General features: G+C 41.1%; 1 long non-coding RNA gene across 1 annotated transcript; it reads left to right on the top strand.

Annotated features, from left to right (window-relative positions):
* Positions 1 to 659: 659 nt before the first annotated feature.
* LOC146545667 (uncharacterized) lies at positions 660 to 8,438 on the top strand. Its single transcript, XR_014880863.1, has 3 exons — positions 660 to 920; positions 1,103 to 1,275; positions 3,286 to 8,438. It is a non-coding gene; the product is annotated as an uncharacterized LOC146545667 (long non-coding RNA).
* Positions 8,439 to 16,114: the final 7,676 nt, after the last annotated feature.

Here is a 16,114-nt window from a genome sequence, read left to right as displayed (position 1 = left end):
CAACTCTTTACTTTCTAATGAACCTATGACTGACAGAAAGTTGAGCTTTTCTTTCCTCCCACTAATACCACCATTGTGTGCGCCTTGTTAACCAGTATTGTGTATCAGTCACAAGCTGACTCCTTTGTGTCTTTGTAAAGTATCAATTTAGTCAGCATTATCTACTAGGGAGACAATGGCTCTGGTACGCAGGAACACAAAATCATGTAACATCATAAGCCCTAAAAGCAGTAGTCTGGCCAAAAGGGCTAAAACATGGGAGGTGGAGATGATAGTGCTGCCCATGCAAGGGCAGAACTGGCCAGCACAGCACAGAGGCAACTCAGGAAGCATCTCCATTCTGGCCACTGGTTGGGTTGCTTGTTGGGAAAAGAGCTACACCATCCAGATCTGCCTGCCAGCATTTCTTCTACTTGACTACACTGACATCTGGCATCACTGACATATTCCCAAAGCCTACTTTGATTTTTGCTTGATCAGTCTTTTCCAATAGCGAACTCACTTCTCTGCACTGAAAAAAAAAACCCACAAAAGCAAACCCAGTGCACGGCATACATAGAACGTAACAGCTCCACTGTTGGACCTGGCACTCTGCAAGGAGTTTACAACAGACTTGAGCTAGCTCCTCATCGGTTTCTAGGCAGACTTGAAACAGGAAGGGAAGACTAGTTTCATTTCTGCTTTCATGTTTTACTGCTCGGCAATGGTCGGTAGAAACACCCAGCCCCCCATTGATGGCTGCATCCATCACACCAGAGAGGGGGAGGGCAGCAGCTCTGTGGGGGTTCTGTGTTTTGGATGTAATTGTCCCTTTGTTAGTCCAAAATAGCTCAAGTCGGGCAACTTTCCAAGCATGCAGTGAAAGACGTCTGTTTGAGACAGTGCTCGGAGCAAGCTGAGGACGGAAGGCTGGAAAAGAGGTGCCTGACTGGCTGGGTTCCCACTGGCGTGATTAATGTAATGCTGCTGGGATTTTACTGCATTATTAATGAAGTGTTAGGGGTGCCTGCAGCACTGCAAAAACATCTTGGGAAAATTATTACTAAAAATCTGAATTGGTGCATTGGATAGCCTTTCCTACTACTTTTTTCTCTGCCCGTAGAGCCCTCATCGTGCCAGGGGACAGCTATGAATACCAACCAGCAGAGCAGGACCACGCAAGCGCTGTGCCCTCCACCTCCCAAAGAGCTGGGGCTCAGAGCACCAACAGCACACCCCCAACATCCCTAATCGGGGACTGCATCCAGCAGTGCTGGGACCCATCCCACAGTTGAGGTTTGTTGTCTTCACTGATGAGATTGCTTCTCAGTTGATGATCAGTGTAAAACATCTCTACATTTTTACTAAGCTGTTATAGATGATATCTGATTTTATTTCTCTTTTCTTTAATCAGCTTTGCCACGTCTTATTATTGTGTTAATTTTTTTTTTCCTCTAAATCTTCTACTCTTGTCATCTATATTTTAATCATGTCCCCTCTTCTGATGGTAGCAACTGTGGGTTTGGTTTAGGGATGCTTTGTTGACACTGTTATCGTGTGGTGGGTTGTTGGTTTTTGTTTTTGTTTTTTTTTTCAAAATTTAATTTAATTTAATTTTTTCAGACTGCTGTGCTCTCATCAGGCTCTGCCTGTCTGAAGCTTCCCGTTGCTAAGCAACATTTCCCCTCCGCCCTTTTTGCAGCCGGTTGCCATAGCGCTGCCAGCCTCTGCTATCAAGAAGCAGAGAGCAGTCATTACTCACCACCTCTCCTCCTCCTCAAAAAAAAAAAAAAAAAAAAAAAAAAAGCAGGGCTGAACGGGCAAATACACACTCTCTTCTCTTTTTAATTCATTTTGGGACCCAGCAGGAGGATTCCTGCACATGTTACAGCCTTAGATGCACACTGCAATATTTTCTTGCAGAAGTTCTTGCTTTGGTTTCTGTGCTGAAACACCATGAACTGCAGTGCTGACTCATGGACACCTGTGATGTGGTCCATGGCAGCAACAGATACCTCAGGATGTACTTTCTAAGATAATTCTTGTACCTGTGCAACTGGCACTGCGCCCTCCTGATAGCAATTCGCTGCGGTGTAAGCAGATGCTCCGCAGCTCCTTGAGTCAAAGCATCCTTTCTCAGGAACATGGTTATAAGGGTAGAGCTTCTCTCTTGAGATATTTTTTAGTAACAGTAATATCATAATTACTAATATATGTGCTGTGCTATCATCAAAGCGTAAAAGAATACATTCTGTTTAAAAACTAGCTTTTCAAATGCACGCAAATTTGTATGAGGAATCATCCCCAGAGAAACAGAGAGCCTTCCATTCTTTTTTAAGGAAAAACATAGCGCTAGTGGCTAGGGTGAGAGGAAAGTTAATGTCAGCCCTAAACAAAAACTTATTGAGAGTTTTCTCATTGCCACCCTACTGGCTGCCAGGCTTTACCAGCTGGGTGCCATACGGCAATGGGGAGTGCAGAAATACAAACCTGGAGCATCTCACCATCCAACATGCCTGGTTAAAATAAATATTTGGCTTCTGTATAAAAGTGGAAGTGTGCTTACTGGACTTTAACACGCTTTGCTAATAAAGAATTGGTAGTATTAAATTACCCATGTGGGAATATAAATTGTGCAAGTATGAGATGGTATTTGGGGGACAGAGGCTTTTACATCAGTGAATTTTAAAAGCAGTACTTGAGTCTGACAGAGAATAGCCTTAGTTATTCTATTATTTTAGTTTCCATTAATCATGACAAAAGCCTCCACCTCAGTTGTCAATATAAAGCTGCTCTTAACATCCAGAAAACTTTCTTCCCACGTTCTGCAGTTGGTGAGATATTGTGCTAATAAATGCAGCGAGGAGCTAGACTCCGTGTCCTTAAATGCCCTTCCATTTATCCAGTCCAGCATCTGCCTGCTTGAACAAGTGCATCAGATACAGGCAGCCTGCCAGCTATTAAAATGTTACACCTACCGCCATGGAGCTAAATTGTACATTTTGTTTTCCTCTGTCCTTGACAAGGGCTCACTCCTAAAGTAAGAGGAATGTGCTTAATGTCTGCTTGCCTCAAATTCCCTCTTTATCCAACTATCTCTTCCTTGATTTGATATTTTATATTCTCCTCTTTTCATGCTATTCTTGGGAACAATAAATACCATTGTGCAAGAAGAGACATTTAAGAAAGAACCTTTGCCAACCGTATGGAAAACTGATTTAAAAATCCATTTCTACTCTGATGAAGCATGGAAATCAAATATAGTGGAAAAAAATAAACGGGATTATTTCACTATTTCTTTTTCAGCTAGGATATTTTTGTTCTTTTGGGGAGTTGACCTGAGATAACTTCATCTAGAGGTCCCTGTGCCGTCATCAGAATGCAGACATCCCTGAAGAATCCTTTGGTTTCAATAAATTGCATTTTCTTAATGGGAAAAAAAAATACAAAAAGAAATACTATTCACAGTTTTACTATTTGTTGTTCTAAAGGAATTCAAGATTTGAAAACAATTGTATTCAATAAATTAGAAATTGAAGGCCCATGGAAAAATCTGGAGATACTGATTTAAGGGAAAGTATTGGCAAACATATTACACGAAGATCCTAGCCTAATCACAGAAATAGATAAAGATCCATACCCTTGCTTAGGCTGCTTTAGTTCTGGGCTTCATTTTATCCAGAAGAGAAATTACTGGAATAAATGTTAAATATCCAAATCAGAAGTATTATTGCCTGTGTACCCTGATGGTTGAAATGGTAATGGAACAAATTGAACATTAACCTAGTAGGACCAAGGCATCTCTTTGTGCCTGATTTTGACATCTGAATTGTGCAATAACTTCTCCTTGCTGAAATTATGCAGTGGTTGTTAGTCAGTCTCTCATTTCCTCAAGCATTTGTGCACAGATTACATCCGCATATTATATTTTAGTATGACTCATTAAAATGCTAATTGACAACAGTATGAGATCACAGTACCAGCATAGATCTGTATCATTGAAGGGTCCACATTTTGGTACCTTTTTTACAGCCAACACAACACATCAACTGAAATCCACATCAGCAGCTGGCTTCTGAGTTTCTCAGCAAGGTCAGTTAGCTTTATGTGCTGGTAGTCCCTCTGCACTTCTAGGTTTCTGCCTGCTGCGTGAAGTCTTCTCCTCTTGATATCTTTCCAGTTTTCTACCTTTCTTCTCTCTGTGCTTACCTGTTCTTGAGGTAAACTACAGTCTTGTGGTTAAGATACTTTCATGAGAGCTGTATCCTTTGTTGCCTGAATTCTGTATTTCATCTGCCTATCACAATTGCACTTCTTTGTTTGCCCACACAAAACCTGGCTATGTCACTTCCGTACCTACCTGCATGTTGTGGCATCCGTAAATTCTGAAAGACAAGATATCAAGCTGATCAAACAGTACATTCTGATTGCAGCTGGTGGCAGACAGGACACTTACATTACCCCTTAAAACCTTTACATAACGACAGCTTTACAACAGCACAATTTCCATTTTGCTGACTCTTAGTTACTGGGGCTAGAAATAGATTGCAGGAAATTGTTTTTTGCTAGGCATGTGACTACCCTGTTCCCCGTTTTCCACCACTGGCTGTACCTTGATAGCATATTGATGATTTTCCTTGACACTGAAATTACTTTTTTTCATTTGTTCTGTAAGATTATTTCCCTCTGACAATAAAAATTTCTCGAGTTTTGCTCCATTTCTTGAAAATTTACATTAAAATTTGAATCTAAATATTCAAAGATATTTTCCTTTCCCTAGAGGAAATTACTGAAAAGGAATGGCCAGTTTTAATTCAGAGCTGCAGCCTGCCTCTTTTAAAGATCCCACTCTACTGACAGGAGGAATCGTTTATCTTTCAACCCCATCAAAAAGATGATGTCCCCAGCTCTTGGACTTTGTATCAACTCATATTTTTGTGTCACTGGTTTGCATTCTTGTCCCTGGACCACCTGGCCATAGGGGCAGGATTTGTGGATTTATCACTGTTAATTTGAATATCAATTTATTTGAATTTAGGCCACTGTTTTAGGAAGGCCCAGGTTTATCTGCCCACAGACAGCCATAGCAAGCGATTAGTGACAGTCCTGAGAAATAAGAAAGCTGACTCTGACTCTCTTAAGAGAGTCATAACCTGGATTAGCTGAATCTGGGATTGCCATGACTTTGTTTAGATCATTGTGACTGAAGAAGGTTGAGGCATTCTGACTGCTTTCAAAATAAATATGTTGATCATCTGCTGCCATTGGCTCCTACTCCAGTTGGCTTACTTGAGTTTTTAAAAGTAGCATGTCTGTTTGTCATGCACCTGGCGTACTTCTATTTTTGTACTACTATGTGGCATTTTATAAAGTACATAAATCATGCCAAGTACTGCTGTATTTTCAGCATGTGTATGTGCATGTAATACTAGCACATAGCTCCAAAGAAAATCTTTTGTCAAAATTACAGATCTCTAGATATTCATTATTCACCATCATTTACATTTCTGTCCAAAGCACTTTATTATCCTTCTAGTCTGATGGCAGTTTTCTAAACCACTGTGCAAGCTTGTGTTACTTATCAGTTCATCTCATCCAAAACTGGAGTAACAGGCCTCTTTTTGTCTACCCAGATTCACACTGTTTGTTGTTTGATCTAATCAAAGAAAAAGAAACACTATTCATTTTTATAGTACCACCTTTCTTTTCACAGAACTCTCAACATACTGATATAATTCATGTACCGCCAGAGATTTTCAAAACAACAACAACAAGAAAAAAACCCACAACCCCACAAAACACCTTATAAAAGAGGCTAAGCTTCAGTCTGAAACAGCATGTGACAGTATCTGTTACAAGTAAATAGGAGAAACTTTAGCATGTTCTGTGGAGCTTTTGAAGGACTGGCTCAGATCCATAGATGCTCAATTCTTGCTGTGATGGGAGCCTTCAGAAATGAGTAGATAGATAAAATTGGTTTTTATCTACCATCATTTTGGTTGTTTAAGTTTTGTATGTACGGTGTTTCTTTCTCGAGTAATAAACACGTAATGAGGTTCTTCTTAGACTGATGATTACTTTGGGTAAGCAGTTTCCTAAGTGCGAATAAGATGAACTTCCTATTTCCTCTCTAGAAAAGTGATTACTTACGCATCAATATCTGATTCCAATCCACATACCCTTCAACTGGAGATGCCTACATAAAATTATTTCTTCTCTCTGCAGATAACAAAATGTAATAGCCTAGGTCTTCAGAGATTAAGGTGTTTTTGTTGCTCGTCATGTTTTTGTCATTCTTTTTTTTTTTTCCTTAGTCTAAATCCCTACTCTCCTGCAGATTTGTATTTAAGATTTTAGCCAGAGGCACAAAATGCTTCTTAGAGAGTCTCTTGAAACTTCTCCGTCCATTCCAAGAAATCAGCATGAACATTCTTGTCTTACAGAACTCCTAGAATAGGAAAAGAAAGCCTACAAGGGCATCTACAATGTGAAAAACCACAAAGAAGAAAAAAGTGAGTCAAGTTGACTGGCTTTTTACCATCACTGAGAAAGTCTGTCCTCTTATTTCAAAATCAAGGCCTCTCTCCAGTCTTTACTGGAGGCAGTGGAATGTTTTTCTGATTCTGTGATTCTGTGACTTGAATGAGAACTGCATTAGTCTTCAGCACTCTTCTGCTGTACACCATATTAAAGCAAGAACTTAGGTCTAGTCAGGCTGTGACAATACCCCAAATCACTTTTTCCTTCCCAGGCTAAGCAATTATCTGGCAATGTTTTGTCCCTCTACATTTCTTAAAGATTTTAATACTTTACCAAAACTTCAAGAACGCAAGTTACATTTTTCAAGACACCACATGCCTCTTGAAGCCTAACATTCGTTCCAAATCAATTGAACTTTCAAGTCAGGTTGATGCAGGAGGAAAAAGCTTACTGTGCTTCTGAGGTAAGATTTACACATTTTGTCATTCCTCGGTTTCTTTTCAGTCTTTTCATAGACACAAGTCACACTCTTGCCATCTTGTACCATTCCATCAGTGCAAGATGAATCTCAAATTAATTTAATCCAGATTTTTATGATCTCTCTTGCTCTGTGAGATCCACTGTTTGCACCAGTGTTTGCTTAAGGAATACCAAAGATCAGTTACTGACCATTAACACAGCACAAAAATTTATCCTTATTATTGAATAAAATGTATTGGTGTTATTTACATGTCAGTAAATACAGCCTTTCACAAATAGATTAAAAGCTTTTTATATTCCTGAACTTAGTGTCCACAGGCCGTGATATACAGAGGCACTCGAGATCCAGTATCTAAGGTAGATATTGGTAGAAGTTCAGGCACTGAGATTTATACTGAATGTCCTTTAGGATCTGATCATAGAGAGTACAAAAGAGAAAAAATAATTCCAGAATAATGCACATCTCATTCCCCACCTTGGGCACTAGAAAACCTTGGCTGAAGATGTCTCGGAGCAATAGTTCAAAGACTTGGAGAACCAAAAACCCAGTGAGGGAATTTCTGTTCGAGAGCTTTGGGAAAATTTCACGTTTTCTCATTTTCAGTTCTTACCTGAAATACTTAAAAGGTAATGTGGATTTGTAATGTTCCCCATAGTTGTATCTCCAGAAACATAAAATCTCAATAGGGCAAAACAGACACCTCTAGAGGGCTGTCTCACTTCACTTTCCCTGCAGGGACCATGAGTGGGTGACTCAACTTTCAATGGAGGCACATGATGTAGATGTTTTCAAGCAGATGGCATAAACTTTCCTATGTTTTGTATGTGCAGGAGGTGATGTAGATGTTGAACTAGAGTTTGTAGATCTAGGCTGAATTTTTGCTGTCTTTCAAGAAACCAGTGTCTTCAAACAGAGAGGACAGAGTTTCCTTCACCCAATCCCTTTGGTGAGGGAGATAAGTAATAATGCAGCAGAAGACACAGACCATAGTACATGAACACATCTGATTATGTGTATTCCAAAATCTTTTGGAAAGCCCCACATAAGGGCTTTCACAACTGCAACACTGCATAGTATGCTCAGTAGAATAGAAATTCCATTGAGAGAACCTGTTGGGAAAGAGGTAGGGATTGTTTTCACACTTGACTGCATACTATATACACAAATACGTGTGTGCTGACTGCTTTACGTTCTTGCGGGAAAAAGTGGTTCGAAAGCAAAGCAAAACCCAGTCAGCATCTCCGCTGTTTTTTATTGCTTTTGTTATTGTTGGGAGTGGAAGGATTTTTTAGTTGGATGGGTTTTTGTTATTGGGATTTTTTTATTATTATTATATATTTATTTATTATGGTACAGTGGATAAAGGAACTGTGTAATTTACTATCTAATGTACAATTCATACATATTTTCCATCTTCTCAAGTTGTATTTGTTGCCATCCATTTTGTAAGTCCTAACAATCTGCAATCTCTCCAACAGAAACTTCCCTGTTTCCCCACCCTTGCTCTCAGTTTGCCAGAGATATAAATCTTTTCAAAACAGCAGCTCTTCCTCCCCAGAGAATCTGTTTATGTGATACAATAATTACAAAAATAAATACATAGCTAATAATGGACTGAGTTCAGATTTTTTTTCACTCTAAGAAGGCAAAAATTCAGCTTTCACCATGCCCAGGGCATCCAGAATAATCGCAGCAATCAAGAATCTGTTTAAATTACTTTAAATATAGCTATTTAACCTTTGAAGACCTTATACTAGGATTTGACAAACTATTTTCAACAGTAAACTAACTATGTTTTCAGCTCTTTGTTTCAGACATTAATAAATACTTCCATGTTTAAGTAGATATACACTCATTTAGAGATACGTAAGAGAATTTTCAGCTGCTATGAATGATGGATAAATACCATACTGATTCTACTATGTTTGTGAAATGTAAGGAATTTCAGTAGGAAAGTACAGAAAACCTGTTGCTGCCTCTAGCATTTCAGGTTTGTGTACTCTGCTTCTGGTTGTACACTCTGCTGCTCGGACTTTTCCCTAGTCAGCTGCTGCTTGGGCCACACTGAGCCAGCATCCAGTTGTTATGTTCATGAACACAAGTGGTCTCATTGGACACGGCCATTTCATCTCTATTAGAGCATGGTTAAACTGGTTAAACTGACACTGGAATAACCTGTTTTGGAGATGATATTGGTCTGATACTCCACAAATGTTTGCGTTCAAAAGCGCAGAGGTAAAATTTCATTAAAGGGCATCATTTTCTGGAGCAGATGTATCAAGCAGCGAGAGCACACTCTCATTCACTCTTTAGCACATAGAAGAGGAAATATAGCTGGCAAAGCAGTGGAAAAGCAAGGGGAAAGGGAAAGCACATGAATATTTTGGTTGGCAAGCAACCTTTTGCACAGAACAGGGTCTTGGCAGCCTTCGGACTTTGTAGCAAAAGAGCTTTGGATTTCAGTGAGCTGAACAGCTGGAGTAAGCAGGTGCAGAGAATAACACGCTGCTGGTAGCTCAAGTTCTCCTTTCTCATTCCACTGCTATCACAACAGATCACTGAAGCTAGTTTGTTTTCTTGCTGTTTGTGGTTTTGGGTATTTTCATCCCAGTTGCAGCCATTTGACAAAAATGCAACATGGTTTCCCTCCCCCCCCCCCGTCAATCACAAAACACTGACAAGGGAGAAGGGAGAACAAAACGGCACACTGTAAAAATGTGAAATGGCTACGGCAGTGCAGCAGAAGCCCTGAAGTTCAGAGGTACAGAAGAGCAATGCAGTATTTCAGGAGAGAATACATTCATTACATGGACAGTTTTATTTATTTAGCCTCATGTTCTTATATAGTTTTTATTGATCACAGAACAGTTTAGCATACCTGCAGAAATGTTTCCTGCATCCCACTGGATATTACTAAAACCCCAGCAATAATTCACATCCACTGGGGTCAAGAGAATTTGTTATGTGTGCTGCCACTGTAATACTGTTTTTCGCAGTACTAGACAGCATTAGCGTTTCCACTGATGAATGCATTAAGGGCTTAATAGCTGTAAACTGCAGATTACTAAATACCTATAGATTCATTTAAAACTCATCTTGAGTTCAATAAATCAAGGATGCCAAACATATCAAGACAGTTTTAATGTCCCTTCAAAAATATTGTATTGCTGATTTTTTATAAAGCTTTCAGTGAGACCAAACACAAATTCACAGATAGTTTAAATGTTGATTGCGAGTTCTATGCAGAAGAAAATGCCATCAGAAATAAACTTTCATTCCATGGGATTTCTGTCTGAGGGTTAGGGTGACAGTATGGTACTGTGTTCACACTCCTCCAAACAGAATCTACAGCCAGCATTTTCTTGCCACAGAAAGTGGCCTCAATCCAATGCATGGAACTTGACCACGTTATCCACCAGGCACAACCGCATCTCTTGGTTTAACTGTAAGTTCATGTTTGTATAAAGGACTGTTGGACTGCTGGTAGCATGGACTTGTTTCCCTTTTCTTGCAACCATTCTTGGCACTAAAGTCAAGGTTGAGAAGTTTCTGTATCCTCTAGACACTGGTTGGCCTTGACCCTCTCCCAGTTACTGTATTGGTCTATTCCTTTCTTTGCCCTGCTTTCTGTTTTCTACCCTGCTTCTTTGGCCCTTTCTTACTTTTTTAACCCATCCAAAGGAGCAGACTGCTAATTCCTATTTAGCCATAGTGGACATTCCTTTTTCTCTTTCCTCTATCAGGAAAACTGTTTCTCTTTGTTTCTTGCTTAATATAGGCATGCTCCTATATAGGCTTTTGGACAAAACTTCGGATGCGCAGGCTTGTCTCAAAGTCCTGGGAATTACACTAGTAAGTTAAGATACTCATTAACTGAGAAAAGCATCCTCACTTCTAATCACTGGCCTAATACTAGTGTTTCCAAAAATAACTTTGTTGTCTCCAGTCTTAGTTGCATTCTTCTGGTGCTGTTACCAACTTGAGAACCACCGAACCTGAAATACGAGTGTCACCCCCTCATTAGGTCAGTCTCATATTTGATGATTGAATGTAAGTTGTTTTTCAACATCAAAAAGATAGGTAGTTTAATATTTGTCACTGCTTCAGTTCTCTTAGTAAATTCCGAACCTTGTTTTTCTGCTGTTAAAACAAGCAGTTCATTTGCTTTTTTTTTTTTTTTTTCCAGCTACCAAACAGCGCCAGTCTGTTTCTGCTATATGTAGAAACACTGGATTTCCTCATATATTTCTCACCAGTACTTTCTGCTCAAATTCACTGGCTTATTGTAGCTCTCCTTCAAAAAACAGTGACAAGACATATACTAAGCCAAAAAGGTCTTCAACTTTCTTCAGAGAAGAATGAGTCCAGAAGAATGTCAACTTTGAGCACTTCTGAGTAGCTCATATTACTTAACAAAGGCTGTTACAAAATGAATGAGATGACCTCTACTCTTACAAATAGGTCACTTGGATTTACTACCGCCTTGCTGTCCCTCCTGTCTCTTCACTCAGTAAATACAGAGGCACTGTTCAGTGCTACTGCCAACATTTCTGTGAACTCAAGAAAACTTAACAGTTCTTGGCACAGACACCATTAGGACCAAGTGAGCTGTCTCTTCTCCTGACTGCATCCCCTCAAATGTGAGGTTTGATTAACTCTGAAGTACAACATCTGCAGTTCTCCTCTACCCTGTATACCAAACACACTCAGACTGGGTAAAACTCTTTCCTTTAGTAGTCTGTAAATGTGAATATGTGAACATGATCTTTTTATCAAAATATTGTCCAGAGAAGAAAGCAAAATTCAATAGTTAAGGCAAAAAATAAATCAAAAGGATTTGCTATTCCCCAAGTATTATAAGGACTATACGGGTATCTAGCTTGGCAAAGCTCTGCCATCATAAAACCCCCAGAACATATTCTTCCCATCTTCTGGAGCCTTTCAGGCAGATACTTGTTCAGTGCAAATAGCTCCCAGATCTCAGTAGAAAAATGTCCTTGTCAATTTAGATTGTTTTCTGGTTCATTTCCTAGAGTTTTTGACCTTGCTAGTAAAAAATGATTCGGTGAGCTCTTCAATGAATAGGTCTTAACCTTCTATGGAGAGCTTTTGTGCTTGATACCAAACTACAAGGACTTTCCTAAATGACTGTCCTGTCTTCTGCTTCTTTCCTGATGCCAATGTCAACACACTGCAAACAAACTAAAGCAATATAATCTGCTGTGACTATGCTAATAACCAAGCCCAGATCCTCAAATATTTTCAACCTTACTGAAGCCCTATCAAAAATAGATGCCCAGGTAATTACAAAAGTCTGGGTCCACACTGCATGCCATACATACAAATCACCTGGCTATATCCCTTGCAAGAATGGGATGGAAGGAAGAAGTTAGGAAACACATATTCAAACTTGTATTACAAGAAGACAAAAATCTGACCATAACTAGACTGACTAACACTGGTCCTTCCTAAGTCACCGAACAAACGAGTAACATAGTAGAAATAAAAAATATTATTAAAGATGAGGAAGATGAGGAAAAAGCAGGCTGAGGAAGAAAGTAGATATCAGTACGTGTACACCTATGCTGAACGGTTGGCAGCTGAAAATTCCAAAATGAAACAAAGGAGCTGTTGCCACCATTTGGTTTCATACAAGACAGTGGGAGAAGAAAGAGTTATGTGGCTGTGGGAGGGCTCTCAGGTGGCAACTGAAGAGGAAGCAGCAGGGCTGGACTGAGAGACAGCTGACTAGAGGATAGGAAAATAGATTTAGGGAAGGAGTGGGCAGAGCTCCCAGACACACAGTCATATTTTTGGGTGATCCTGTGTGGAGCCAGCAGTTGGGCTCAGTGATCCTTTCCTCAATGATTCTTATGAGGAGCAGCTGAAGGAACTGGGATTTTTTCGTCTGGAGGAGGTTCAGGGTAGACCTTATTGCACTCTACAACTACCTGAAAGGGGACTGGAGTGAGGTAGGTATCAGCCTCTTCTCCCAGGTAACTGTGATAGGATGAGAGGGAATGCCTTTAAGTTGCATCAGGGGAGGTTCAGGTTAGAAATTAGGAAAAAATTCTTCTCTGAAAAAGTGGTGAGGCACTGGCACAGGGTGTCCAGGGACGTGGTTGAGTCACCGCCTTTGGAGGTGTTCAAGAGCCATGTAGATGTGGCACTGAGGGAAGTGGTTAGTGGGCATGGTAGGGATGGGTTGACGGTTGGAGTAGATGATCTTTGTGGTCTTTTTCAACTTTAATGGTTCTGTGACCCTTGTGGGTCCCTTCCAACTCAGGATATTCGGATCCCATGATCTGATGGGCGCTGGCAGGGCAGAGAAAGATCACCAAATGGGAGAAATCCATACAGTTGTAAGTGATTCTTGGAGGTCCCTACTTATAAATTTGTTACTAAAATCATGCCAAGTGCTCAATTTTTTGTTCCTTCAATGGATCTTCTAGATCCAAGAAACTGAAACAGGCCCACCCCTCGCTGTTGTCCCCGACTATTACATGGCTGCCCCTTCTCATCCCGTACTGCAAATGCAGTATGATGATTTTATTCAGAGTTGTTGGGCAGGATACAATTCACACATGAAAACCACACACCACACTGTTATTTTCCTCGCACCATCTGCAGGATTTATTAAAGCTGAGACAGAGCGAGCCTGAAAGATCGCGGTGCCGAGGAGCGGTGACGGTACTGACTGCGGTCAGAGCTTGGGGACATGCTTCCCACCGCTTGCCACCAACGTCCTTTCACAATGAACCAGCCAACGCTGTTCTCGGGGAAAGGAAAAACAATCACGGCGTGCCCTCACCGCCGCGGACTGCAGGGAGGGAGGCGGGCGCCATGTTGCCCCCGGGCGCGGCGCCAGGCGCCAACCGCCCGCGCAGGATGGGGGGCGAGAGCAGCGTGGCTGAGGGAGGAAGCGCAGGGCAGCGGCACGGGCGGCCCCGCAGGAAAGGGAAATGGCGCGGCCGGAGCCCGGGGACGGGACGGCGCCCGCAGCCCTCAGCGGAGGAACCGCCCCCTCCCTGTCCTGCCTTCTCTGGTCGGTGGCCTGCTTGGAGATCACAGAATGACCTATGTTGAAAAGGACCACAATGATCATTTAGTTTCAACCCCCCTGCTATGTTCAGGGTCGCCAACCACCAGACCAGGCTGCTCGGAGCCACATCCAGCCTGGCCTTGAATGCCTCCAGGGATGGGGCATCCACAGCCTCCTTGGGCAACCTGTTCCAGCACGTCACCACCCTCTGTGTGAAAAACTTCGTCCTAATATATAACCTAAACCCCTCCTGTCTCAGTTTAAAACCATTCCCCCTTGTCCTATCACTATCTACCCTCATAAACAGCCATTCCCCCTCCTGTTCAAATGCTCCCTTCAAGTACCGGAAGGCCACAATGAGGTCTCCCCGCAGCCTTCTCTTCTCCAAGCTAAATCTTTATATGCAATCATTTTCCTCTCTGAAACACAACGGGCATTTTCTGTGGTAATGTGTCTCCATGCAGTGCAAGTACCTTCGTACACCCTTCTTTTTTAGGAAACCCCCTTCCACATCACTTTGTATTTTTGTACGCTTAATCCCATAAAGGGAACACATTTGACCTCCTTTGAATAGACTCCTCTGGCACAATGTTGAAAACGGGAGTCTTGCTGTTTTTCTAATTAAGAGCCAACCCCTCAGAATGTTGAAAGATGGGTGGTTACATGCCTGGACAGACAGCAAGCTAGCGCAGTCACATTGTGCTAACTGCTTTCCTACCGTACCCTGCCATATGTAGCAGCTTATCCTTCCACTAGGGGTAAGCAACCTCAAATTACCCCATCCACACTACAGCTCAAGTCCTGGCCTAAGCACTACATCCTCTAATTGCATATTGTGCTAAGAAGTGCTACTTTTTATCTGTTTTTAATTTGCTACTTTGCAGTTTCACTGGATGTCTCTCTAGTATTGTGCTGAGGCAAGGAACAAAACTGTCTCAACAAAGCTTTTTATCTACCTTCGCTTGCACTGTTCTTTGATTTAAATACTATTATCGTGCTCTGTTTTAAGCGTCTGCTTTGTAAAATGAACAATCCCAATCATTTCAATTTATTTGTGCGTGTTTTTTCTTTAATCCTAACATTCTTGTTGTTTTCCTCTCAATAACCCATTGTTTGCCATGACACAATCACATTTGCAACCTGTACTATACAGGATACTAAGCTCTTGTCTAAACAATTAGTCCATAGTAATTTTGGGGGGACATTTTTCTCTTTCCCACTCTCTCATGCATCACAAAGTCAGGTTTTGCTTCTGAGTATAGGTATGTACTAAAAAAGGCTTACACCTGAGCCATCCCTTCTGGTGAATGGGTGCCCTTTCTGAGTAAGAATCCTGAAAAATTCAGTTTTCTCTCACACATGCATTATATACTGATGATAATGAGCTGACTCTGTCATTGCGTTATTTATTTACCTGGCTGGATTAAGTCCCAATGTTCCTTCAGGACTTGAGTAGCCTGAGTGGCCATCACTGTATGTGGCTTATAGCCGAGTTTGTAATTTGAGGAACTCTTTAAACCAGCATAAGTTTTCACTATTCCCCAGCTGCTCGTTCTCTGCTTTATAGAGTCATACATGTTTGTGTGGCTGCACCATGAACCAAGTTTTGGAACAAATTGATCTGTAGGCTAACACACTGATCGACCTGATCTGTCTGAGTGTGTAGCTGTGGAAACAACAGTGCCCGTGAAAGAGTAGCAGTAGGGCAGGGAAGGGAATGAGCTGTAGAGGATGGAGGAGTTTGGAAACTCTTTCATTAGCAGTATTGTCTCATATCATTAAGAAGCACTTGGTGAATTATAGCAGCTTTTAAGAATGACAGATTGTGGTTTTGGTAGAACAAGCTTTGTGCAGAAGTTTCTGTCTCTGCTATAAATGAACACATTGACAACACTCAAGATGAGCACCTCACATGGACCCCATCACCTGCATGGTGTTGTTGTGCGTGCCCCTCAGCACCATGGGATTCTTCATCCTGCAGTGCATCAGGAAAAGAATTTCAAGAACTTTCATCCAAATTGGATTGGATCCAAGTTGACACTAGATGTTGAAAAGCAGAGTTGGGATGCTGCATTAGAAGTTAAATTGGTTTGATATATATCAAATGTCAGATATATAGCTGAGGCTATTAG

This window comes from Meleagris gallopavo, chromosome 1, assembly GCF_905368555.1.
Source record: "Meleagris gallopavo chromosome 1, MGAL_WU_HG_1.1, whole genome shotgun sequence".
Taxonomy (NCBI): domain Eukaryota; kingdom Metazoa; phylum Chordata; class Aves; order Galliformes; family Phasianidae; genus Meleagris; species Meleagris gallopavo.
This window is presented reverse-complemented; position numbering and strand designations above follow the sequence as displayed.